This window comes from Bos indicus, chromosome 7, assembly GCF_029378745.1.
Source record: "Bos indicus isolate NIAB-ARS_2022 breed Sahiwal x Tharparkar chromosome 7, NIAB-ARS_B.indTharparkar_mat_pri_1.0, whole genome shotgun sequence".
Lineage (NCBI taxonomy): Eukaryota > Metazoa > Chordata > Mammalia > Artiodactyla > Bovidae > Bos > Bos indicus.
The window spans coordinates 100,106,371-100,132,973 of NC_091766.1; the positions used below are offsets into that span (position 1 = coordinate 100,106,371).

At 36.4% G+C, this 26,603-nt stretch overlaps 1 long non-coding RNA gene across 1 annotated transcript in view; it reads left to right on the forward strand.

The window, feature by feature from the left end:
• The window catches only part of LOC139183942 (uncharacterized), a 141,287-nt gene that overhangs the window by 61,878 nt on the left and 52,806 nt on the right, over window positions 1–26,603 (forward strand). The window contains exon 3 of the long non-coding RNA XR_011567424.1: window positions 13,314–13,403. This is a non-coding gene — a long non-coding RNA (uncharacterized lncRNA). The remainder of the gene's footprint in view (window positions 1–13,313; window positions 13,404–26,603) is intronic.

Below are 26,603 nucleotides of genomic sequence, written 5' to 3' on the forward strand. Positions count from 1 at the left end.
AGAGAAGAGGATGACAGAAGGTAAGATGCTTGGATGGCATCACCAACTTGATGGACATGAATTTGAGCAAGTTCTGGAAGTTGGTGATGGACAGGGAAGACTGGAGACTGGAGTGCTGTAGTCCATGGTGTCTCAAAGAGACACAACTGAGCAACTGAACTGAATTTGAGACATTAGGATTCATCAAAATTTTTAAGAATTAAGTTTTTAATTAAAAAATTTCAATATAGTTTCTAAAACTCTAATTTATAGCAGATTTTATATTAAAATAACTAAAATATGATTTTATCATCTGAAGTAGGTCATAAATTTTGTTTTTTTGAAAATGAATTTTCAACCTCGATTGTTTTTTTCATTTAGATTATCTCAATTGCAGTATTTTATATATATATATATACATATATATAAGATTTGTAACTGATTTTTACCTAAGAACAGTTCAGGACACTTAGCCCTTAATAGCTTTGGTTGATGTCTTCTTTGTGATTCACCTTGGTACTTGATAGGCACATTTGAATTTTCACACATTGATATTCATGGAGTCATTCAATATATATGTGTTGTTTTGCCACAGGAATATTTACGTTCACAGGTATACTAACAAAACCTATTATGGCAGAATATGGACTTGATAGCAACTGAAGGTAAGCTAGTGCATTGATTGATAGTATCATCATAACTATCTCCTCAAAAAAAGAAATATCAGGGTAGTGAGATTGCTGGGTCATACGGTAGTTTTATTCCTAGTTTTTAAATGAATCCTCGTATTGTTCTCCATAGTGGCTATATCAGTTTACATCCCACCAACAGAGCAAGAGGGTTCCCTTTTCTCCACATCCTCCCCAGCATTTATTGTTTGTAGATTTTTTGATGATGGCCATTCTGACCACTGTGAAATGACCTCATTATAATTCTGATTTGGTTTCTCCTGTAGTCATTTATGGATGTGAGAGTTGGACTGTGAAGAAAGCTGAGCACTGAAGAATTGATGCTTTTGAACTGTGGTGTTGGAGAAGACTCTTGAGAGTCCCTTGGACTGCAAGGAGAAAACCAGTCCATTCTAAGGGAGATCAGTCCTGGGTGTTCTTTGGAAGGAATGATGCTAAAGCTGAAACTCCAGTACTTTGGCCACCTCATGTGAAGAGTTGATTCATTGGAAAAAACTCTGATTCTGGGAGGGATTGGGGGCAGGAGGAGAAGGGGACAACAGAGGATGAGATGGCTGGATGGCATCACTGACTCGATGGACATGAGTCTGAGTGAACTCCGGGAGTTGGTGATGGACAGGGAGGCCTGGCGTGCTGCGATTCATGGGATCACAAAGAGTCGGACACGACTGTGTGACTGAACTGAACTGAACTGAATGCATACATATGGAATCTATAAAAATGACTGATGAACCTATATTCAGGGCAGGAATAGAGACAGAGAAGTAGAGAACCATCTTACAGACACAGTAGGAGAATAAAAGGGTGGGACAAATTGACAGAGAAGCACTGAAATGCATACATTACCATGTGTAAAATAGAGAGCTAGTGGGAAGTTGCTGTATGGCCCAGGGAGCTCAGCCTGGTGCTCCGTGACAACCTAGATGGATTGGATAAGGGCAGTTTGGGACGAAGGTTCAAGAGGGAGAAGACAGATGTATCCTTATGGCTGATTCATATTGTTGTATAGCAGAAGCCAACACAACATTGTAAAGCAATTATCTTCCAATTAAGAATAATTTTTTAAAAATATATTAAAAAAGAGTATAGTCACCTACCTAATGAAAAATATTTTGGCTTATAAATTTAGGCAAGCTTGACTAGTAATTAAGTGGGCCAGGGAAACCATGAATATTTTTCACACTAAGAAAATAAATAATTTATCATTTTTTATTACAAAAGAAGATGCCCTGAAACACGTGGGGCATTGATTTTGATGAAATCAAATTCCATGCTTAAGAGAAAGGATGACTCTTTTTACCTATTCATCAGTTTTTTTTTTTTTATTTTTTAATGCTGCACTAAGCAAAAATTAGCATCCGGAGATTTACAAGGGTCTAATGGCCTAATTTGCTTCCCAGATACTTAGATTATAGCATGTAGAATTAAGTTGCTAGGAACACAAGAAAGCCATTACTTGGAAGAGACTTCTGGGGTTTGGGACATCAATGCTGCCTTAACAACTACTCAAAACAAAACTACTACTTGTTATTGAGTTTTAGTCCAAAGGGCTTCATTTTTCAAAGACATCAAGTCATCTGAAAGCCAAGGATAGGTATCATGCTGCAAGTACTGTAGAGAAATTTTTGAATAGAGAAACTCAATAGAGGCCACTGATGAGGTGGAAATGATATGCTTTATAGCGTACAGCAGAGGGAAACAAAGTAATATAGAGTAGCACATTACTTCATTTTTCATGGTGCCAAAAATTGAGATTTCTAGGACTCTCCTGCTTTGTTGTTGTAGTATGTCTAAACTCTATGATGTTTTTTCCCTACCCTTCCCCTCCCCCCTAAATTCACTGCTGAGAGTTTCAGAATTGAGTATGATGTTATTTGGAAATGGTATGATACACAATGATGGAAAAAGTTAAAAGAAAGTCTACCCAATGGACATATAGCTAAACAATATGGAGGAACACTGAATAACAGCCACTTAGGGGGGTTTGGGTATTTTTGACTTTTGGCCCTTCACCAATGGCCCTGCAGTTCAGTTCAGTTCAGTTCAGTCGCTCCGTTGTGTCCAGCTCTTTGCAACCCCATGGACTGTAGCACACCAGGCCTCCCTATTCATCACTAACTCCCGGAGTTAACTCAAACTCATGTCCATTGAGTTGGTGATGCCATCCAACCTCTCACCCTCTGTCATCCCCTTCTCCTTCCACCTTCAATCTTTGCCAACATCAGGGTCTTTTCAAATGAGTCAGTTCTTCACATCAAGGGGCCAAAGTATTGGAGTTTCAGCTTCAGCATCAGTCCTTCCAAGGAATATTCAGGACTGATTTCCTGTAAGATGGACTCGTTGGATCTCCTTGTAGTCCAAGGTACTCTCAAGAGTCTTCTCCAACACCAAAAATGACAGAATGATCTCTATTCATTTCCAAGTCAATCCATTCAGTATCACAGTAATCCAAGTCTATGCCCCAACCAGTAATGCTGAAGAAGCTAAAGTTAATCAGTTCTATGAAGACCTATTAAGACCTTCTAGAACTAATACCCAAAAAAGATGTCCTTTTCATTTTCAGAGACTGGAAGGCAAAAGTAGGAAGTCAAGAAATACCTGGAGTAACAGGCAAATTTGGCCTTGGAGTACAGAATGAAGCAGGGCAAAGGCTAATAGAGTTTTGCCAAGAGAACGCACTGGTCATAGCAAACACCCTCTTCCAACAACACAAGAGAAGACTCTACACACGGACATGACTAGATGGTCAATACTGAAATCAATTCATTATATTCTTTGCAGCCAAAGATGGAGAAGCTCTACACAGTCAGCAGAAACAAGATCCAGAGCTGACTGTGGCTCAGATCATGAACCCCTTATTGCCAAATTCAGACTTAAATTGAAGAAAGTAGGGAAAACCATTAGACCATTCAAGTATGACCTAAATCAAATCCCTTAGGATTATACAGTGGAAGTAAGAAAAGGATTCATGGGATTAGATCTGATACAGTGCCTGAAGAACTATGGATGGAGGTTCATGACATTGTACAGGAGGCAGTGATCAAGACCATCCCCAAGAAAAAGAAATGCAAAAAGGGGAAATGGTTGTCTGAGGAGGCCTTACAAATAGCTGTGAGAAGAAGAGAAATGAAAAGCAAAGGAGAAAAGTAAAGATATACCCACTTGAATGTGGAGTTCCAAAGAACAGCAAGGCCTTGCAGTAGACTGAGACAAATGAGTTCTACATATTTGAAGAACTAGAAAATATACTTCTATGGACTATACAGGGAGTCTCTGAGAATTTAGAGAAATAATTGGAGTGAGTCATACAGATGTGCACTGAAAGACCCAGATGCTGACTCAGAAGATGATTTGAATGCTAAGGCACATTCCCTAGTCAGACTCCTAGAAGTAGCCATCTAAGTTTATGAAGTGAGCAGGTCTGTGAGCTTCCTGGCCATGCAGAAGTATTCAAATGATGATATATTCCTGTCACATGTAATAAAGCCTCAAATGTAGGATGAAAATACACCCAGTGCCAATGGAAAAGAAGTTAACCTGACTTGAGACAACACTTCATCAAAGAAAATATACAGATGGCAAATAAGCATAGGGAACCATGTTCAAGATAATGATCCCTTAAGTGAATGCAAATTAAAACCAAGAAGAGATATCACTATACAACTACTAGAAGAGCTAAAATGAAAAATGCTGACAAAGTGCTGACAAGGATACTGAACAAATGAGCCCCTATGTTGCTGATAAGAATGCAAAATGGTACAAGCACTCAGTAAAAGAGATTGGAACTTTCTTAACAAGTTAAACTTATAGGTACCACACCACTCAACAATCCTACTTCCAGGTATCTGTCCTAATAAATGAAAACTTTTGTTTATACAAACACCTGCACACAATTATTAATAGCAGCTCTATTTGTAATTACCAAAGATTGAGAATGATCCAGATATCACTGAAGGGTGAATGGATAAACAAACAGTAGAATATCCACATAATGGAATGCTTCTTAGAACTTGAAAGGAACAAATGATTCCTACAGACAGCATCTTGGATGAATTTCAAAAGCAATATGCTGAGTGAGTGATGCTACTATCGAAAGGTTACATACTATACAATTCTACTAATATGATATTCTGGATAAGACAAGGCTATAATGTTTGTTGCCAGGGGTAATACAATGATTCTGTGACCTGAGGATAGTGATGTTGGTTACACGAATCTCTATACTTGTATTAAAACTCATATACCTTACACACCAAAGCAGATTCAGTTTTGTTTCCAAATCATATTAATCCCAGTAATCTTCTGAGCATTACTGTTGCTGAAACTTGACCTCTTATCACTAGCGCTGAATAGAAATGTGGAGAGAGATTTGGGTGAAGTAGAAAAGTGTAGCTTTTATTGCTTTACCAGACAAAGGGGCTATTGCTCTCAGGACTGTGTGACCCATCCTGTGGGTGTAGCAAGGAGTTTTATACTGTTCAAGGAGCAGGGTATCATGAGCTCATGGCTGATTCTTGTATTGGTTGGCACCAAGATGAGGTTTCTAGCATAATCAGTCTTCTGGTTTCAACTAGTCTAGGGTCTGTGTTCTTGGGGTCAGGAGTTTTCAACTGGAGGAGGGTCTGCTTCTTGTAAAAACAACTTATGAATGAGTGTCAGGCCTTTAGCTATATCTTTCAGGGAGCTGTGAGCTTGGTGATTCTGCTATGTGCAGATTTACAGTCTAAATTGTTACTAGTTCCCAAGCCCAACAGCTATTCTTTGTCTCTACATCTTCACATTTCCCAAATACTAACCCTGGCAAATATTTTGTAACATTCTCTTTTCTAACATAATCTTCAATTAATATAATGACTTCTCATAAGATACTTTTTCTAGTCCCTCACCACCCTGATTATTCTAACCTTGAGCATACTAGTTTATCAACGTTGCTTCTTTGTGTGCTATACATGTGCTGTGTGTGCTTAGTCGCTCAGCAGGTTCTGACTCTTTGTGATCCCATGGACTGTCGTCTGCCAGGCTCCTCTTGTCAATCGAATTCTCCAGGCAAGAGTACTAGAGTGGGTTGCCATGCCTCCTCCAGGAGATCTTCCCAACCCAGGGATCAAATTCAGGTCTCCCGCAATGCAGGTGGATTCTTTACTGTCTGAGCCACCAGGGAAGCCCATGAATAATGGAGTGGGTAGTCTATCCCTTCTTCAGGGGATGTTCCCGACCCAGGAATTGAACTGGGGTCTCCGGTATTGCAGGAAGATTCTTTACCAGCTGAGCTACCAGGGAAGCCCCAATATATTGCTTTATCTAAACCTAGTTCAGCATAACCATTACTTTTATTGTACTTCTGTTAACTAATAAGGCCTAGAAGTTTATTTGCATTTCTCATACTTTGGCCTTTTGTTGCACCTAATTTGCTCAACCTTTTTTTTTTTTTTAATTAATTAACTTATTTATTTTAATTTACAATATTGTATTGGTTTTGCCATACATTGACTTAGATCTGCCATGAGTGTACATGTATTCCCTATCCTGAACCCCCCTCCCACTTCCCTCCCCATCCCATGCTCAATCTTCATGAATAAGATTTTTTGAATAGGCTTTATTATAGCCTATTCAAAACTTATACATTATGCTTCTGAAAATACATGAATTATTTTTAATTATATGATAAATTCATATAAACAATTAATTGGTTTATGTGTGCTAGAATATGACCCCTATGGTTTGTTTAAATTTCAGAGATATGACTCTTTTTGTAAAATTTTTAGCATCTTTAATAAGTAAACATTCTCCTTCACTTGAATCAGAATCTGATCATCATTCAGAAATGCTTATTTCAATACCTGCCTTTGGAACAATATAGAATAATTCTACTTTTCCATGCCACTATCCATTAAATGTTCCAGAACAACTTTCAGGACATAGTCATTAAGAACATAAATCATTAAACATAAATTATTACAATTTTATAAATTATTATGTTAAAACTTACTAAGATAAGGATCTTAGTTTATCTACTTGACTCAGAAAATGCATGCTTGTCATAGTATTATATTTGGATTTCATACCTTTTTATGTGTGCTTATGTTTATACTTATTTAGAGTTGACCAAATAAATAATTCTGACTTCATAATGACTGAATTAGAATTTGAGATAATTTTATGTTCATATTTTGCTTAAGAAAGCTGTAAATAACTGTTATTTTTCATGTATCATCTTCTAAATATTAGCCTCTTTATGTTCATTATCCTCTGTAGTTTCTCTAATACAATAATATCTTAAATATTATAGACCAGTGACCACTGGTATAGTAGGCATAGATTTTTTGTTTTTGTTTTTTTTTGACTCATAGCTAAACAGAATACATTGATAGATATTAAAGATGAATAATGCCTCTAAAAACTGAGCTACAAATAGTATGTCATCAGAAACTTTTGTTTGAGAAGTAAACATGCATGAATAATTCCATTTTAGCTAGTCAACTTTAATTAAAATGAATCTTCTATCAAGCTAATTTTTATCATGTTTGCTAAGTAAATGGCAGCATATTTAGCTGCAATTTGGATTACTAATAAATTGATAACATTCTCCTCTATAATTGAGGTTCGGGTTATCTAGTAACTGTTACCTAAATAAATTAATAGTCCTAATTTGTTAAATGGATTTAGAACGGAAGCATTATTAACATATCTGTTGGCAGGGGGATTTATATAAATTTACAACAGCTTTAGAAAATTAAAAGAAAATAAAATCTACCTATAATTAAGAAATAAAAAACAACAAAAATGTGTTAAAGCATAAATACTTTACCTACATTGACAGGAATACATAAACTTTATGGTCTAGTAAAATAGTTGATTTTGTTGGAATGATGAAAATGCAAAAAAAAAAAAAAAAGAAAGAAAATGCAATGGTAGGTTAAGTTCCTGTGAGAAAATATACTCCTCTGGACAATCAATCATTTCATTATATCAGTCACCACTTCAGATTCCTGAAATACACACACATACATCTCACAAGAATCAAGATTGGAGGTTACAACAGAGTATGTATAAAAACGGAAATCAAAACATCCTACTTAATGAAATATATCCATGCAGTCCAGACTACTGAAATCCTCTGACATGTAAACAAACTGTATGGTCAGAATGTTTGTTTCCTCACCCAAATTCATACATTGAAGCCTTAACCCCAGGATGTGGTATTATTCATGTATGGGATAATGTTCTTATAAAAGAGACCACATGGAAATCTCTGGCCCTTTCCTACATGTGAGGACACAGTGAGAAGGCACCTCCCATGAACCAGGAAAAAAGCCCTTACCAGACAATACCATGCTAGTGCCATGATCTTGGATTTCTCACCCTCCAGAAAAGTAAGACATAAACTTCTGTGGCATTTTGTTATGATGGTCCCAAATAGACTAAGAAATATACCCTCTGTGAGTCTAGATAATGAAGTTTATTCTAGTCACATAGCAGAATAAAAAATAACATTAGAATGTGGAGAATTATCTATTGAAAATCTAATCTTATTTCAAAACAATACTTTCCTAACTTTTTATTCTGAATTGTTAAGAATGTGTGTGTCTGTGTATACATAAATTGTGTTAAAGTATATCCCCTGAAATCACAGTAGACCTTCTGTGTTAAAGTAACTGGCAGATATCTTTCAAAGTTCACATGTTGTGTAGATATTATAGAAAAAGAAAATGCCAGGTAGTTACCGAAATTTAAAAATGCAAGATGAACTTTTGCCTTTATGTAGTCAGCATAGCTGGCTTCTGACCTGGATTTTATTAATAGCTTTAAGGATTTGGATAAATTATTTAATCTAAAAGACCAGATTTCACAGTATAAAATGAAGATGTTTCAGTAATTTTTGCAGTACCTTGAAACTCTAAAATCCTACATTTTATAGTATATTACTTGTGTGATGGTTAACTGTCTTAATTTAACACATGGACTATGGAAAGTCACTGTTCTTAAAATTCCTTATTGACTATATTCTTAGATATTGATTATATTTTAGATACAAAGATAAGAGCTCTTAAAATTTACCATAAATATTTCCTCAAATATTTTATTATGATGAATCAAAGAGCTTATTCAAGGGATTAGATCTGGTAGACAGTGCCTGAAGAACTATGGATAGAGGTTCGTGACACTGTACAGAAGGAAGTGATCTAGACCAGACCCAAGAAAAAGAAATGATAAAAGGCAAAATGGTTGTCTGAGGAGGGCTTACAAATACTTGTGAAAAGAAGAGAAGCAAAAGGCAAAGGAGAAAAGGAAAGATATAACCATTTGAATACAGAGATCAAAAGAATAGCAAGGACAGATAAGAGAGCCTTCCTCAGTGATCAATGGAAAGAAATAAAGGAAAACAATAGAATGGGAAACACTAGAGATCTCTTCAAGAAAATTAGAGATACCAAGGGAATATTTCATGCAAAGATCTGCTTAATAAAGGACAGAAATGGTATGGACCTAACAGAAGCAGAAGATTTTCAGAAGAGATGGTAAGAAAACACAGAAGAATTACACAAAAAAGATCTTCACGGACCAGATAATCATGATGGTGTGATCACTCACCTAGAGCCAGACATAACGTTCCAACGTGAAGTCAGATGGGCCTTAGGAAGAATCACTACGAACAAAGCTAGTGGAGGTGATGGAATTCCGGCTGAGATATTTCAAATCCTCAAAGATGATGCTGTGAAAGTGCTGCACTCAATATGCCAGCAAATTTGGAAAACACAGCAGTGGCTACAGGACTGAAAAGGTCAGTTTTCATTCCAATGAAAGGCATCCCAAAGAATGCCTTTCTTTCCATTCCAAAGAAAGCTCAAACTACCGCACAGTTGCACTCATCTCACATGCTAGCAAAGTAATGCTCAGAATTCTCCAAGCCAGGTTTCAACAGTACCTAAACTGAGAACTTCCAGATGTTCAAATTGGATTTAGAAAAGGCAGAGGAACCAGAGATCAAATTGCCAACATCTGTTGGATCATCAAAAAAGTGAGAGAGTTCTGGAAAAAAACATCTACTTCCAATTTGTTGACTATGGCAAGGCCTTTGATTGTGTGGATCAAAACAAGCTGTGGAAAATTCTTCAAGAGATGGGAATTCCAGAAAACCTGACTTACCTCCTGTCAGAAATCTGTAAGTAGGTCAAGAAGCAACAGTTAGAACTGGAATGGAACAATAGATTGGTTCCAAATCAGGAAAGGAGTATGTCAAGGCTGTATATTGTCACCCTGCTTATTTAATTTATATGCAGAGTACATCATGAGAAACACTGGGCTGGATGAAGTACAAGCTGGAATCAAGATTGCCAGGAGAAATATCAATAACCTCAGATATGCAGATGAAACCACACTTCTCCCAGAAAGCCAAGAAGAACTAAGGAGCCTCTTGATGAAAGTGAAAGAGGAGAGTGAAAAAGCTGGCTTACAACTCAGCATTCAGAAAACTAAGATCATGGCATCTGGTCCCATATCTTCATGGCAAATAGATGGGGAAACAATGGAAATAGTGAGAGACTTTATTTGGGGGGGCTCCAAAATCACTGCAGATGGTGACTGAAGCCATGAAATTAAAAGACGCTTGCTCCTTGGAAGAAAAGTTATGACCAACCCAGACAGCATATTAAAAAGCAGAGGCATTACTTTGCAAACAAGGGCCCATCTAGTCAAAGCTATGGTTTTTCCAGTAGTCATGTATGGGTGTGAGATTTGGACTATAAAGAAAGCTGAGTGCCAAAGAATTAATGTTTTTGAACTGTGGTGTTGGAGATGACTCCTGAGAGTCACTTGGACTGCAAAGAGATCATCTACCAATCCATCCTAAAGGAAATCAGTCTTGAATATTCATTGGAGGGACTGATGCTGAAGCTGAAACTCCAATACTTTGGCCACCTGATGCAAAGAACTGATTTATTTGAAAAGACCCTGATGCTGGAAAAGATTGAGGGCAGGAAGAGAAGGGGATGACAGAGGATAAGATGGTTGGATGGCATCACTGACTCTATGGGCATGAGTTTTCATAAACTCTGGGAGTTGATGATGTACTGGTAAGCCTGGTGTGCTGCAGTCCATGGCATCACAAAGAGTCAGACACAACTGAGCAACTGAACTGAACTGAAAGGGAGATAATTCAAATTTTCTCAAATTCTTTAGAAAGATTGAGTATGCAAAATTCAAATATTTTCTTTTATTCGAAACCCTTTCTTAATCCACTGATTCTTATGCTCACTTAATGTCTTCTAGGAATTGTAAGGTTAAAAAAAAAAAAACAACAGAGTTTTATTACTTTTTTTCCAATCTGGATTCCTTTTATTTCTTTTTCTGCTCTGATTGCTGTGGCCAAAACTTCTAAAACTATGTTGAGTAGTAGTGGTGGGCACAGTAGAAAGTGGGCACCTTTGTCTTGTTCCTGACTTTAGGGGAAATGCTGTTACGTTTTCACCATTGACGGTAATGTTTGCTGTGGGTTTGTCATATATAGCTTTTATTATGTTGAGGTATGTTCCTTCTATTCCTGCTTTCTGGAAAGTTTTTATCATAAATGGATGTTGAATTTTGTCAAAGGCTTTCTCTGCATCTATTGAGATGATCATATGGCTTTTATTTTTCAATTTGTTAATGTGGTGTATTACATTGATTGATTTGCAGATATTGAAGAATCCTTGCATCCCTGGGATAAAGCCCACTTGGTCATGGTGTATGATCTTTTTAATGTGTTGTTGGATTCTGATTGCTAGAATTTTGTTAAGGATTTTTGCATCTATGTTCATCAGTGATATTGGCCTGTAGTTTTCTTGTTTTGTGAAACGTATGAAGGGAAAACTGATAGGGAGGGCTAGGCCTACGTTTTGGATTCTTTACAGCAGGAAAATACTTACAGTGTAAGATTCTATGTTATGTTAGCTTGCTGGTTCCACCACTACAAATTAATTACACTGAATAAGTAATAAAATTATCCTCAAACATCATCTTTTCCTGAACAAATATTTAGGTGATAAATAATACGATGTTGTGGGTTTTAAAATTGATTTTTAATGTTAAATTTTCTTGTTATTATTTCAAAATGCATGTTGAAAATAAAGTCTCTACTATCTTCATACATTATTAATGAATAGGGTTGCTACAATTTTTCATTTAACATGCTGTAAAAATTCTTCACCAAGTATGCCCTTATGTTATTAATTAGTGTTTTATTCATAACATATTTTGTTATTAATTTATAGTAGACTGAGTTGCATAAACATCATATTCAACATTTTAGATATTTCTGATTTTTTAATAAATGAAATATCATCTTCCATAAAACTTACATCACTTTATTTTACTCTTTTAGACTAATTTTTAGGGTTGAAGTTACTCGTTTAAAAAATATAGTCATTTTTATGACGCTAAAAATATTTGCTAAACATTTCCCAATTAGATAATATGAATGAAGCAGTTTCATTGCACTTTAGAAGACATCGTTTTTTAAAAACCTGACTTAGAAACCTATTTTATTCTTATGATAGATTCTTCAGTGTGCTTTGTATGTGCAAATACTATTAAAAAAAATAAAGCTAATATCAATAAAAAAATTTAAAAAACAAAAACCTCATTGTTAAAACAGAGTCCAGTAATTCACAAAGAATACCAAATACAAAACCTAAATTCTAGAACTTTGGTATAGAACATAACTCATTAAATTGTAATATCTTTCATAACCTCATTAAATTGTAATATCTTTCATAGTAGTTTTGGGTATAAAATACTAAATTTTAATAAGAAATAGTCTTTCATTTGATAACTTCTTAATCTTCTTGTTCCTAAACATACAGAAATAATAATTACGTTATTCCAAAATTACATTTGTATTATACTATGTTTGTCATGTTGAGTCAGAATATTCTTACCCCTCCAAATAATTCATTTTTTTGAAAGAAAAAATCCTGCTCCCTGGAGCATAGCCAGTTAAAGCTGTCATTTGTTTGTATTTTCTGTGCTATTATTTTACTGAAAAAATTTATGATATTAGAGCTCAGAATCCTAACAATTTAGAAAATATTATTTATCTTACTTAATATTTTTCTTAGTCAATATGCTTGATATATCAATCAATTATTTACATAGTGACTTTTTACTAGCAAATTAGCAATTACTATTAATATATAATATGAAGTAATAAAATATTAAATAGTAAATATTTGAACTCTTGTCTTCTATCCTTGTACTATCAGTTTGAAAAGAAATTTCAGTAACTATATTTTTGAAAACACTTAAATGAACCTATGCAATTCAGTGTATTTATAATTTGTTCTCCATTTTTTAAATATCTTATTGAAGTGCTTAAGTATTATTTTGCCTCCCCTTTCGTTCTTCTGATCCATTTTGTTTACAACGTTTATTTTAGTACATTAGAGTAGACTTGACAGCTGTTTATTTCTTATTTGTCAAATGTGCAAAGAAAGCACACAAAAGGAAGTTAAGATTTCCTTTGCTTTGTTAAATATTTTTGGCAGCCATTTTATCTTAACAATAGCCATCTCTCCTTAGTGCTTGGAAATAGAATCTTAATTCAGTTTAATGTGGCAAAATGCAAGCCAATCATAGTAATAACACCCTGGTTTCTCCCTTTCCCCATAGAAAAGGTGAATTGGAGGCATGGTTTCACCCAGTGAGAACCAGTGAAAGAAGGAGCCATCAGGAAAATCTTTCAGTTTTCTTAGAAAAAAGGTAATGTGCACTAGCATCCTTCTCTGTGTTTACTTCTCTGGCCAGCTGTGATTGTACAGTTACTCGAGCTCTAGGAGACACCTCTCAGTCTTGGGGGAAAGGCCAAGCTAATCACAGGCGCATTAGCCTGTGCTTAGCTTGTGACATCCTACTTACGTAAGAGAAACATAACATGTTCTTTTTTTTTGTTTCATTCTTGATAACACGCACAATGAGGAACACATTCTATTACATGAAGAAGAACCTGACTGACAGTGGCTTAAACAAACAGGTGTTTGTTTTCACATAGCCAAAAATCTTTTAAAGTAAGAGAGCTGCTGCTTTTTATTCAGCTTCAAAAGTGCTACCAGGACCCGAGTATTTTATTCTTCTTCCACGTGGCCAATCTACCAGCCTTAGTGGGATAACTTTCCGATGCTTTACACCTCTCAGTTGCAAAGCCCTCGCTCTAGTTTCAAGCACCGTGTCTCTTTTTAAGGCAGGAAGAAGGAAGGCAGGTATGGGCACCCGTTGTCATACTCTTAATTAATAAGGAAGGTAAGAATTCTACATGCCGCTTTCTCATATGCCTTACTGGCTAGAAGTTGGTTACGTAGACAATTATAGCAAAAAGGAGTCTGGGAAAGTAGTTGTTTAGTTGGAAACTTTGCACTAAAGAATACAATCTAAATGGGGGTGGGGGGAAATATCCATGAAGATGGGACAGGAGTGGGTAATATTAAACACCACACTAACAGCTTTTTACCAGAAGCATTTTTTACGTTATGATTGTATCAACTACCAAATGTTCATTGTAGACCTAATTTTATGGCATGTATTTCCTATCTTTCCAATCCTCTTTAACTATTTCTCAACTTTTTTCTCCTAGAAAACTCAAGAGTGTAATTCTAAAGGTCTTATTTAATGTTTATTAGTCTCTGTATCTCATTTAAGGCTTCAATGGAACAACCTCCACTTTAGGCTACTTCTTACCTCAGTTTCAAATCTTCAATCCCATGCCAATTTTTTTTAAATAATAACCTCATGAAAAGTGACACCGCAATGTATATGTATGTCTGCATGCATGTGAAGTCAATTTAGTCACGTGCAATGGTCATGTGTGACTCGTTGCGACCCTATGGACTATAGCCCACTAGGCTCCTCTGTCCATAGGATTCTCCAGGCATGAATTCTGGAGTGGGAAGCCATGCCCTCCTCCTCCAGGCGATCTTCCTGACCCAGGAATCAAACCCACATCTCCTACTTCTTCTGCATTGGCAGGCAATTCTTTACCACCTGTGCCACCTCGGAGGCTCATATATATACATATATATATGCACATATATATGTCTATATGCATATGAATATGCATTATATAAATAAATGTTTTCCCCAAATAAAAAAACTAGAATTTATTTGAATATACTAGAAATATATAAAGTCTAGTGAAAGAAAATATTAAAATAAGATATATACTTAAAAAAACCCTAACAAAAGTGTGAATTTTATTATGCTGAAAATGTCAAAATTAGCAGAACATACTGATTATTTCAGAATACATAAATATAGAAGGAAAAGAAAATAATTGATTTCACAAATTCTATAAAAAAATATTTCTCTTTCTAAGGGTGAGAACATTAATGGAACTGTTCAGAGAAGAAGAAAACCACAGATAAATGGAGATTTTTAAATATATTTACTTAGATTTTGAAAAATTCAAATTTAAACTCTAAATATAACAAATATTTCTTAATTAGATATTTAGCAGCATTTTGATTTTCTAACAATTCAAAAATGGCAACAAGATAAGTATATTTTCAAAGATATGTTGTATTTTTTTCTATTCAGAGGACATTTTGAAAATGAATGAATGAGTAATATTTTATCTTGCTTAACTTAAATCATTTATTAAGAAAAAATAATTAATATGAGACCAGGCCAGTTTAAATAGTCAATTAGCCAATTATGTTAAATCATTATTTGTACATTTTAAGTAATTTTAAAATGACTGTTTACGGGGAATAGTAACACAAAGATACTGGAGCCTACTCAAGAGGTGAACTGAAATTTCTTTCATTGCTGAATGCATCATAATTTATCTGACCTACCCCTGAGTTGCGTAATATTAATAACCTACCATAACTCAAAATTACTATGTTATTCATAATCTCTTTAAACAGAATTAAGTCAGTGGACTAAAGTGACACTTTTTCCCAAAGTGAGAGATACATAAGCATAGCTCAAAATAGTGACCAACTTTTATAATAACTAGGTGGTTCAGATGGTAAAGAAACTGCCTACAATGCAGGAGACCTGGATTCAAACCTTGGGTAAGGAAGATCCCCTGGAGAGGCCACTCCAGTATTACTGCCTAGAGGATTCCATGAACAGAGGAGCCTAGTGGGCTACAGTCCATGGAGTTGCATTGAGTCAGACACAACTGAGTGACTAACACACACACATTAAACCAAACATATTGTATTAATATTTCTTGAACTCATTCTATTGTATATACCTGAATCATTTTGACTTCTCAATGATATCTAGAGACCCAAGGGCTAATTCTGAACTTTACCAAAATAACTGCATTCGTTTGGAAGAAATTATGTCCCACGAATCATATTTTCCACAGCTATTACTATAGGAAGTAAATACTGTGTGTTTAATAGAAAGGTTATATTAAGAGCTGAATTGGATTCCCCCAAAATTCAACTGTGACTATATTTATAGTAACAATTCAGTTCAGTTCAGTAGCTCAGTCATGTCCAACTATTTGCCACCCCATGGATTAAAGCATGCCAGACTTCCCTGTCCATCACCAAGTCCCAGAGCTTGCTTAAACTCACGTCCATCGCGTTGGTGACGCCATCCAACCATCTCATCTTCTGTCATCCCCTTCTCCTCCTGCCTTCAATCTTTCCCAGCATCAGGGTCTTTTCCAATAAATCAGTTCTTCACATCAGGTGGCCAAAGTATTAGAGTTTCAGCTTCAGCATCAGTTCTCCCAGTGAATATTCAGGACTGATTTCCTTTAGGATTGACTGGTTTTATTTCCATGCAGTCCAACAAACTCTCAAGATTCTTCAAAACCATAAATTCTTCAGCATTAAGCTTTCTTTATGGACCAAAGTCCAATCCATACATGACTAATGGAAAAACCATAGCCTTGACTAAATGGACCTTTATCAGCAAAGTAATGCCTCTGCTTTTTAATATGCTGTCTAGGTTGGTCATCACTTTTCTTCTAAGGAGTACACATCTTTTAATTTCATGGCTTCAGTCATCATTTTTTTGGAACCCCTAAACCCTGACACTGTTTCCACTGTTTCCCCATCTATTCGCCATGAAGTAATAGGACCAGATGCCATGATCTTAGTTTTATGAAGTTGAGTTTTAAGCCAGCTTTTTCACTATCCTCTTTCACTGTCATCAAGAGGTTCTTTACTTCTTCTTTTTTTGTCATAAGTGTGGTATCATCTGTGTATCTGAGGTTATTGATATTTCATGATTCCAGCTTGTGCTTCATCCAGCCCTATATTTCCCATAACGTACCCTACATATAAGTTAAATAAGCAGGGTGACAATATACAGCCTTGACGTACTCCTTTCCCAGTTAGGAACAAGTCCATTGTTCCATGTCAGGTTCTATTCCCATCTCTTGAAGAATTTTCCACAGTTTATTGTGATCCACACACTCAAAGACTTTGGCATAGTCAATAAAGCAGAAATAGATGTTTTTCTGGAACTCTCTTGCTTTTTGATGATCCAGCGGATTTTGGCAGTTTGATCTCTGGTTCCTCTCCCTTTTCTAAATCCAGCTTGAACATCTGGAAGTTCTTGTTTCACGTACTGTTGAAGCCTTGTTTGGAGAATTTTGAGCATTACTTTGCTAGCATGTGAGATGAGTGCAATCTTGTAGTCGTTTGAACATTCTTTGGCATTGCCTTTCTTTGGGATTGGAATGAAAACAGCTTTTCCAGTCCTGTGGCCACTGCTGAGTTTTCCAAATTTGCTGGCATGTTGAGTGCAGCACTTTCACAGCATCATCTTGAAGGACTTGAAATAGCTCAACTGGAATTCCTCACATTCACTAGCTTTCTTTGTATTGATGTTTCCTAAGGCCCACTTGACTTAATGCTCCAAGAATGTCTGGTTCTAGATGAGTGATCACACCATCATGGTTATCTGCATTATTAAAATCTTTTTTTTGTACAGTTCTTCTGTGTATTCTTGCCACCTCTTCTTAATATCTTCTGCTTCTGTTAGGTCCGTAAATTTCTCTCCTTTATTCCGTCCATCTTTTCCTGAAATGTTCCCTTGGTATCTCAAATTTTCTTGAAGAGATCTCTAGTCTTTCCCATTCTATTGTTTTCCTGTATTTCTTTGCATTGATCACTGGGGAAGTCTTTCTCATCTCTCCTTGTTATTCTTTGGAACTCAGCATTCAGATGGGTATATATTTCTTTTTCTCCTTTGCCTTTAGCATCTCTTCTTTTCTTAGCTATTTGTAAGGCCTCATCAGCAACGATTTTGCCTTTTTACATTTCTTCTTCTTGGGGATGGTCTTGATCACTGCCTCCTGTACAGTGTCACAAACCTCTGTCCATAGTTCTTCAGGCACTCTTTCTATCAGATCTAATCCCTTGAATCTATTTGTCACTTGCACTGTATAATTATAAGGGATTTGATTTATGTCATACTTGATCAATTCTGGTAACTAAGTGTGGCTCAGATCGTGAACTACTTATTGCAAAATTCAGGCTTAAATTAAAGAAAGTAGGGAAAACCATCAGACTATTCAGATATTTACAGATATAAATCTCTCCAAAGAGATGATAAAGCTTCACTGGTGGCTCAGTGTTAAAGAATCCACTTGCCAATGCAGAAGACACAGGTTCAGTCCCTGGGTTGGGAAGATCCCCTGGAGAAGGAAATATAACCCATTACACTATTCTTGCCTGGGAAATCCTATGGACAGAGGACCTCGTGGGCTACAGTCCATGGGTTGCAAAAGAGTAGAGTACAACTTGGTGACAACAAAACAACAAAGAGATGATAAGGTTAAAATGAGGTCATTAAGTGGACCTAATCCAATATCACTCGTGTCCTAATAAGACTAGAAACTTAGCACACAAACGTGTACAGAGGGAAGACCATGTGAAACCTCAGGGAGAAGATAGCCATCTCAACACAAAGAAGAATGGTCTTAGAAGAACTCAGCACTGCTGACTGCTTGATCTCAGACTTCTAGCTTCCAGAATTGCAAGAATGTAAGCTTCTGTTATCAGTATTTCTGCCACTCTGTCTGCAGTAAATTTTTGTTACAACAACCCTAAAAAGCTAATACAGATTGCAAATAAGGCATTTTGATAAATCAAGTAAAAAGATAATTGCCATGTTAGTAATAAACTCCTCTGCCCTAGATCCATTTCTGTCCTTGATATAAATCTGCTAAAATGGAATCTTCAGCCTGGAGTTCTCAATTCTAGGCCCAATTTTTACATAAAATTCTAATTCACATTAAATGTTTGTTAAAGGAACATACACATAAAGTATACAGCAATTATGCAAGACATGAACATTCTTTGGCCCTAAGTTCCAATTTTCAGATCATTATATTCTTCTGAATATTTCTTTCCAGTCTTTATATTTGCATGTTATCAACTTCTTTTATATTATCTTTTAGGTCATTCTGTATTTTCATGTAGAGATTGCCTTATTGAAAGTGACACTTTACCATCTGTGGAAAAATACAGAATTATTATTTCTAAAATTCATAATTTGACGTTTATAAAATAAAAATGCCATTTTTATTTTCTTTTAAAATTTCATATATTTATGAGTAGAATACATTCTATTTTTTAAATAGTAAGGGAAGATGAAGAATTTAAAGGCAAATGACATACAAACTGTAATAAGACTGAATATAATAGCAGTACTAGTTATTATATCATAGAAGCATTAAATCATTGAATCACATGAATTCTAGTCTATAACTTTTCTGACTTCCTGAATCCCATTTGATATTATTTTATCCTCCAGTTCAGGAGATATTGGTGAAACAAAGGCTTTGGAAAAGACTGGAGTTTTGAAGTCATGTTGCTGAAACACAGGTTATACATGCATTAAATTAATTTAATTTTTTACTTGTTTTCCCATAAATAAATTTCTGCTCTAGGGACACTAGTCAGTCCCCTGTCTATAGAATTCTATACATATTGCCAACACAACACTTCATCTAAATTAGAATGCTCCCCACTTGCTCTATCATCTGCCTAAATCCTACTTAACCTTCAAGGCTCTGCTAAATTCTTGTTTCTTCCAGAAGCTACCCCAGATGGTATGGAGAACATGTAAGGTTTTCACTCCTCTGACCATCAAGCCTTCAGAGTCTGTAATGCATAAAGTGGTGCCAGATGGCTTCATTTGTCATGGAACTTCACCCATGAGCTTTTAAGTAGTCCTGGGAGAGACGAAAAATGTCTTTTAAAGAATACATTTTGTGATGCCTCAGAGTGATGTCAGCAAAATGAAGGGGTAGGCAGCTCCGAGCTCTCATCCATTCACAGAAACATTGAAAAACAAATGTAAACTGTCAAAACAAGCTTTGTCAAAACTCTGGAAAATAGTTAAAGGGTATTTTTACTGGTTTTACCACACCAAGTCCCTGGTGCAGCAGCGATCTTAAAGGGGCTGCAGCCCATGGTTCTAGTGTGGGTTCTTAGTCTCCAGTTCCAGAGAGAGAAGAGCAGACCCCATTCACAAGTTATTGTGTAAGTCTGTTCTGATTCACCTGGAGGGATACCTGAACGAATGACGGGCAGTGTTTGTCTCTGTTTTGTAGAACTCCCAACTCAGACTGAAAAAGAAACATGCATTGCTCCACAGATTAATGGACTAACAACAGGTTAATGGAGCTAACAACAGATTAATGGAACAGAAGATATAAGTATTACATGATATCACTTACATACAGATTATAAAAAGCCAAATTCAGAGTTAACAGAGAGTATAACGGTGGTTACCAGGGGCTGGGAGGTGGGAGAAATGGGAAGTTGGTGCTCCAAGAGCACATACTTACAATTACAAAATAAGTTAAGTTTGGGGGATCTAATATACATGGTGATTATAGTCAACAATATTGTATTACACACCTGGAAGTATTTATGAGAGCAGATTGTAACTGTCTTCACCAAAAAAACAAAACAAAACAAAAAAACCATTTTCACACTTTTTAAACTTAAGAGTTGTTTTGCTGTGGATATGCTATATCACATATATATGATCACAATAGAGTTTTCTCTGATCACAATGGAGTGAAACTAAAAATCAAAAACAAAAGGAAACTGGAAAATACACACATATGTAGATACTAAACAACTTATTCTTAAACAACCAATGTGTCAATGAAGACACTTTGAAACTCATTCTGTCAGGTTAACAATTCTGACAATAAAACGAAACTAAAACGTCACAAGAAAAAAAGTCACAGGATAATATCCTTTATGAATATAGCTGCAAAATTTTCATCAAAATATTAGCAAATCAAATCCAAAAGCATATTAAAAAGATCATACATCATGATCAAGTAAGATTTATCACAGGAAAGCAAGGGTAGCTCAATATAAGAAAATCAACATATGTAATACATCATACAAACAGAACAAGGAAAAAAATTATAATCTTAATTGATGTTGAATAGAATATTTGATAAAATATAATATTTTATGACAAAAAGCTTAGCAAACTAGGAATATAAAGGAAAATCCTGAACATGATAATAAGCATTCATGAAAAATTCATACTTAACATTATGCTCAGTGGAGAAAGACCGAATTTTTTTTCCAGATATCAGAAATAAGAACAAGATACTGCTTTAACCATTGCTGTTTGACATTACACTGGGAATTCTCATCTGGGTAGTTAGACAAGAAAAATAAAAAAATTAGAAAAGTAAATTATCTGTATTCACAGATAACATAATCTACATACAGACAATTACAAAGAATCCAAAAGGAAGGTGCTTGAGCTTATAACCAAATTTAGTGATGTTTCATAGTAAAGATCAGCACACAAATATCAGTTGTGTTTTTATAAAGCAGTAATGAAAATTTGAAGACTAAATTATAAAAGCACTTATGTTTACAATAGCATTTATAAAATACAATGCAAAAATACTCAGGAATTAATTTAACCAAGGAAATGAAAAACTTGTACACTAAAAATTACAAAGCATGGCTGAAAAAAAATTTAAAGAAAACCAAAATAAATAGAAAGATATCCCATGTTCATTGATAGGAATCTTAATTTCATTAAGATATTAATGCTAAAGCTGAAGCTCCATACTTCCACAACCTGATGGGAACAGCTGACTCATTAGAAAAGACCCTCATGCTGGGAAACACTGAAGGCAGGAAGAGAAGGGGACGACAGAGGTTGAGATGGTTGGAAGGCATCACCAACTCAATGGACATAGGTTTGAGCAATCTCCATGAGTTGGTGATGGACAGGGAAGCCTGGAGTGCTGCAGTCCATGGGATTGCAAAGAGACAGACATGACTGAACGACTGAACTGACTGATCTACTCAAAATAAGCTACTGGTTCAACACATACCCAATCAAAATTTCAACAGCTTTTTTGCAGAAATAAAAAAGTTATTTTCTATTGAGCTATACTCAGATTTATAAGAAATTGCAAGGAGCCCCATATAGCCAAAATAATCTTGAAAAACAAGAACAAAGTTTGAGGACTCATACTTTCCAATTTTAAAATGTATTACAAAGTAACTGAAATCGAAACAGTGTGTTACTGGCATGAAGATGTTTATATAAGCTGATAGATTAGAACTGAGAGCCCAGAATTAAATCCATACATCTATGGTCAATTGATGTGTGACAATCTTCCAAGTATATTTTTTGGGGAAACAAAACTTTCCCAGAGGAGATCATGCTGGAAAACTAGATTTCCACAGGCAAAAATTGGAAGCTAGACCACTTATCTAAAAATTAATGAAGGACATAAATATTGATATTTATCTGATTAGATCTGATAGAGTGTCTGAAGAACCATAAAAGGAGGTTCATGACATTGTACAGGAGGCAGTGATCAAAACCATCCCCAAGAAAAAGACATGCACAAAGGCAGAATGGTTGTCTGAGGAGGCCTTACAAGTAGCTGAGGAAAGAAGAGCAGCAAAAGGCAAAGGAGAAAAGGAAATATATACCCATTTGAATGCAGAGTTCCAAGAATAGCAAGGAGAGATAAGAGAACCTTCCTCAGAGATCAATGCAAAGAAATAGTGGAAAACAAAAGAATGGGAAGGACTAGAGTTACCTTCAAGAAAATTGGAGGTACAGAGGGAATATTTCATGCAAAGATAGGCACAATAAAGAACAGAAATGCTATGGAAGCAGAAGATATTAAGAAGATGAGGCAAGACTACACAGAACTATTCAAAAAATAGTAATGATGCAGATAACAATGATGGTGTGATCACTCACCTACAGCCAGAAAACCAGGAATGGGAAATCAAGATGGCCTTAGGCAGCATCACTACGAACAAAGCTAGTGGAGGTGATGGAATTCCAGTTAAGCTATTTCAAATACTAAAAGATGATGCTGTGAGAGTGCTGCACTCAATATGCCAGCAAATTTGGAAAACACAACAGCAGTCAGTCAGTTCAGTTCAGTCGCTCAGTCATGTCTGACTCTGCGACCCCATGGACTGCAGCACGCCAGGCTTCCCTGTCCATCACCAATTCCCGGAGCTTGCTCAAACTCATGTCCAGCGAGTTGCTGATGCCACCCAACTATCTCATCCTCTGTCATCCCCTTCTCCTCCTGCCTTCAATCTTTCCCAGCATCAGGGTCTTTTTCAAAGAGTCAGTTGTTTGCACAAGGTGGCCAAAGTATTGGAGTTTCAGCCTCAGCATCAGTCCTTTCAATGAACATTCAGGACTGATTTCATTTAGGATTGACTGGTTTGATCTTGCTGTCCAAGGGACTCTCAAGAGTCTTCTCTAACACCACAGTTCAAAAGCATCAATTCTTCAGTGCTATGCTTTCTTTATAGTCCAATTCTGACATCCATGCTTCCCTGGTGGTTCAGATGGTAAAGTGTCTGCCTGTTACACAGGAGACCTGAGTTTGATCCCTGGGTTGGGGAGATCCCCTGGAGAAGGAAATGGCAACCCACTCCAGTACTCTTGCTTGGAAAATTCTATGGATGGAGGAGGCTGGTAGCCTCCATGGAGTCACAAAGAGTCAGACACGACTGAGCAGCTTCACTGGTTCACTGATTCTCACATCCATACATGACTACTGGAAAAGCCATAGTTTTGACTAAATGGACCTTTGTTGCAACAGTGGTCACAGGACTGGAAAAAGGTCAGTTTTCATTCCATTCCCAAAGAAAGGCAATGCCAAAGAATGTTCAAACTACCTCATGATTTTACTCATCTCACATGCCAGCAAAGTAATACTCAAAATTGTCCAAGCTAGGCTTCAACAGTACATGAAATGAGAAATTTCAGATGTTCAAGCTGGATTTAGAAAAGGCAGAGGAACCAGAGACCAAATTGCCAACATCCGCTGGATCATCGAAAAAGCAAGAGAGTTACAGTAAAACACCTATTTCTGCTTTATTTACTATTGCAAAGTCTTTGACTGTGTGGATCATAACAAACTGTGGAAAATTCTTCAAGAGATGGGAATACAAGACCACCTGACCTGCCTCCTGAGAAATCTGTATGCAGGTCAAGAAGCAACAGTTAGAACTGGACATGGAACAACGGACTGCTTAAAAATTGAGAAAGGAGTATGCTGTTACCCAGCTTACTCAACTTTATGCAGAGTATATCATGCGAAATGCCAGGCTGGATGAAGCACAAGCTGGAATCAAAATTTGGGGAGAAATATCAATAACCTCAGATATACAGATGATGCCACCCTTATGGCAGAAAGTGAAGAAGAATTAAAGAGCCTCTTGATGAAAGTGAAAGAGGAGAGTGAAAAAGTTGGCTTAACTCAACATTCAGAAAACTAAGATCATGGCATCTGGTCCCATCACTTCATGGCAAATAGATGGTGAAACAATGGAAAAAGTTACAGACTTACTTTTTTGGGCTCCAAAATCACTGCAGATGATGACCTCAGCCATGAAATTAAAAGACACTTGCCCCTTAGAGTTGGTAAAGGATCCACCTGTAATGCAGGAGACCCCGGTTCAATTCCTAGGTCGGGAAGATCCACTGGAGAAGGGATAGCCTACCCACACCAGTATTCTTAGGCTTCCCTTGTGGCTCAGCTGATAAAGAATTCACCTGCAATGCAGGAGACCTGGCTCAGTCCCTGGGTTGGGAAGATCCCCTGGAGAACGGAAAGGCTGCCCACTCCAATATTCTGGCCTGGAGAATTCCATGGACTATACAGTCCATGGGGTCGCATTTGACTTCACATTCCAGGATGTCTGGCTCTAGGTGAGTGATCACACATCGTGATTATCTGGTTCGTGAAGATCTTTTTAGTACAATTCTTCTGTGTATTCTTGCCACCTTTTATTAATATCTTCTGCTTCTGTTAGGCCCATATCATTTCTGTCCTTTATTGAGCCCATCTTTGCATGAAATGTTCCCGTGGTACCTCTAATTTTCTTGAAGAGATCTCTAGTCTTTCCCATTCTACTGTTTTCCTCTATTTCTTTACACTGATCACTGAGGAAGGCTCTCTTGTCTCTCCTTGCTATTCTTTGGTGCTCTGCCAACCAAGACAGCATATTAAAAACAGAGACATTACTTTGCCCACAGAGGTCCATCTAGTGAAAGCTATGGTTTTTCCAGTAGTCATGTATGGATGTGAGAGCTGGACTATAAAGAAATATGAACACTGAAGAATTGATGCTTTTGAACTGTGGTGTTGGATAAGACTTCTGAGCGTCCCTTGGACTACAAGGAGATCCAACCAGTGAATCCTAAAGGAAATCAGTCCTGAATATTCATTGGAAGAACTGATGCTGAAACTGAAACTCCAATATTTTGGCTACCTAATGCAAAGAGCTGACTCATTGGAAAAGACCCTGATGCTGGGAAAGATCAAAGGTGGGAGGAGTAAAGGATGACAGAGGACATGATATTTGGATGGCATCACTGACTCAATGAACATAAGTTTGAGCAGGGAAGCCTGACATGTTGCAGTCTGTGGGGGTCACAAAGAGTTGGATACACTGAGAAAATGAACTGAAGTGAAATGTTGATATAACAGATAAAAAAAATAAAAATTTTAGAGGAAATCATATGTAGATTCTTCTGTCATTGGCTTGGCAATTGATTCTTATATATGATACCAAGAGCCTGAACAGCAAAGAAAAATACCAGATAAACTGGACTTCACAAACTTAAAGACTTAGAAAGAAAACAAATAAATAAAAACATAAAATATTTTGTGTACCTAAGGGACATTGTCAAGAAAATTAGAAAACAAACTACAGAATAGGAAAAAATATTTGCATATCTTACATCTGAGAAAGGCTTATATCCAGAATACTTCTTTAGAACTGTTGAACTTCTGTAATTCTTATTGGTCTATTGAGTTTTCTGTAATATAAATACCATAGATTGGGTGACTTAAAGAACATTCATTTCTCACAATTTTGAAGGCTTCAGAAGTCAAGATCAACAATCTGGTGAATCTAATCTCTGGTGAAGTTCCACTTTCTGGTGTTATAAATGTCTTTTCTGTGTCCTCATGTAGATGAGAGGGCATTGGAACTCTTTGGGGTTTCTTATTTAAGGCAGTAATTGCATTGATGAGGGCTCCACTCTTATGACCTAACCATCTCCCAAAGCCTTATCTCCAAATACCATCATATATAGGATTATGCTTCAACATATGTTGTTGCAGATGAGGCCCAAACATTCAGTCTATTTAGCTAACTAAACAACAAAAAAGACAATCTAATTTAAAAAATGAGAAAATCTGAATGGACAGTTCTTCAAAGAAGATATACAAATAAGTAAGCGCGTGAAGAGTTGCTAATCATTGTGTGTTAAGTCACTTTAGTTGGGCTGACTCTTTGTGACCCCATGGATTGCAGCCCACTAGGCTACCCTGTCCTTGGGATTCTGCAGGCAAGAATACTGGAGTGGGTTGTCATTGCCTCCTCTGGGAGATCTTCCCAAGCCAGGGATCAAACCCATGTCTCTTATGTCTCCTTCATTGGTGGG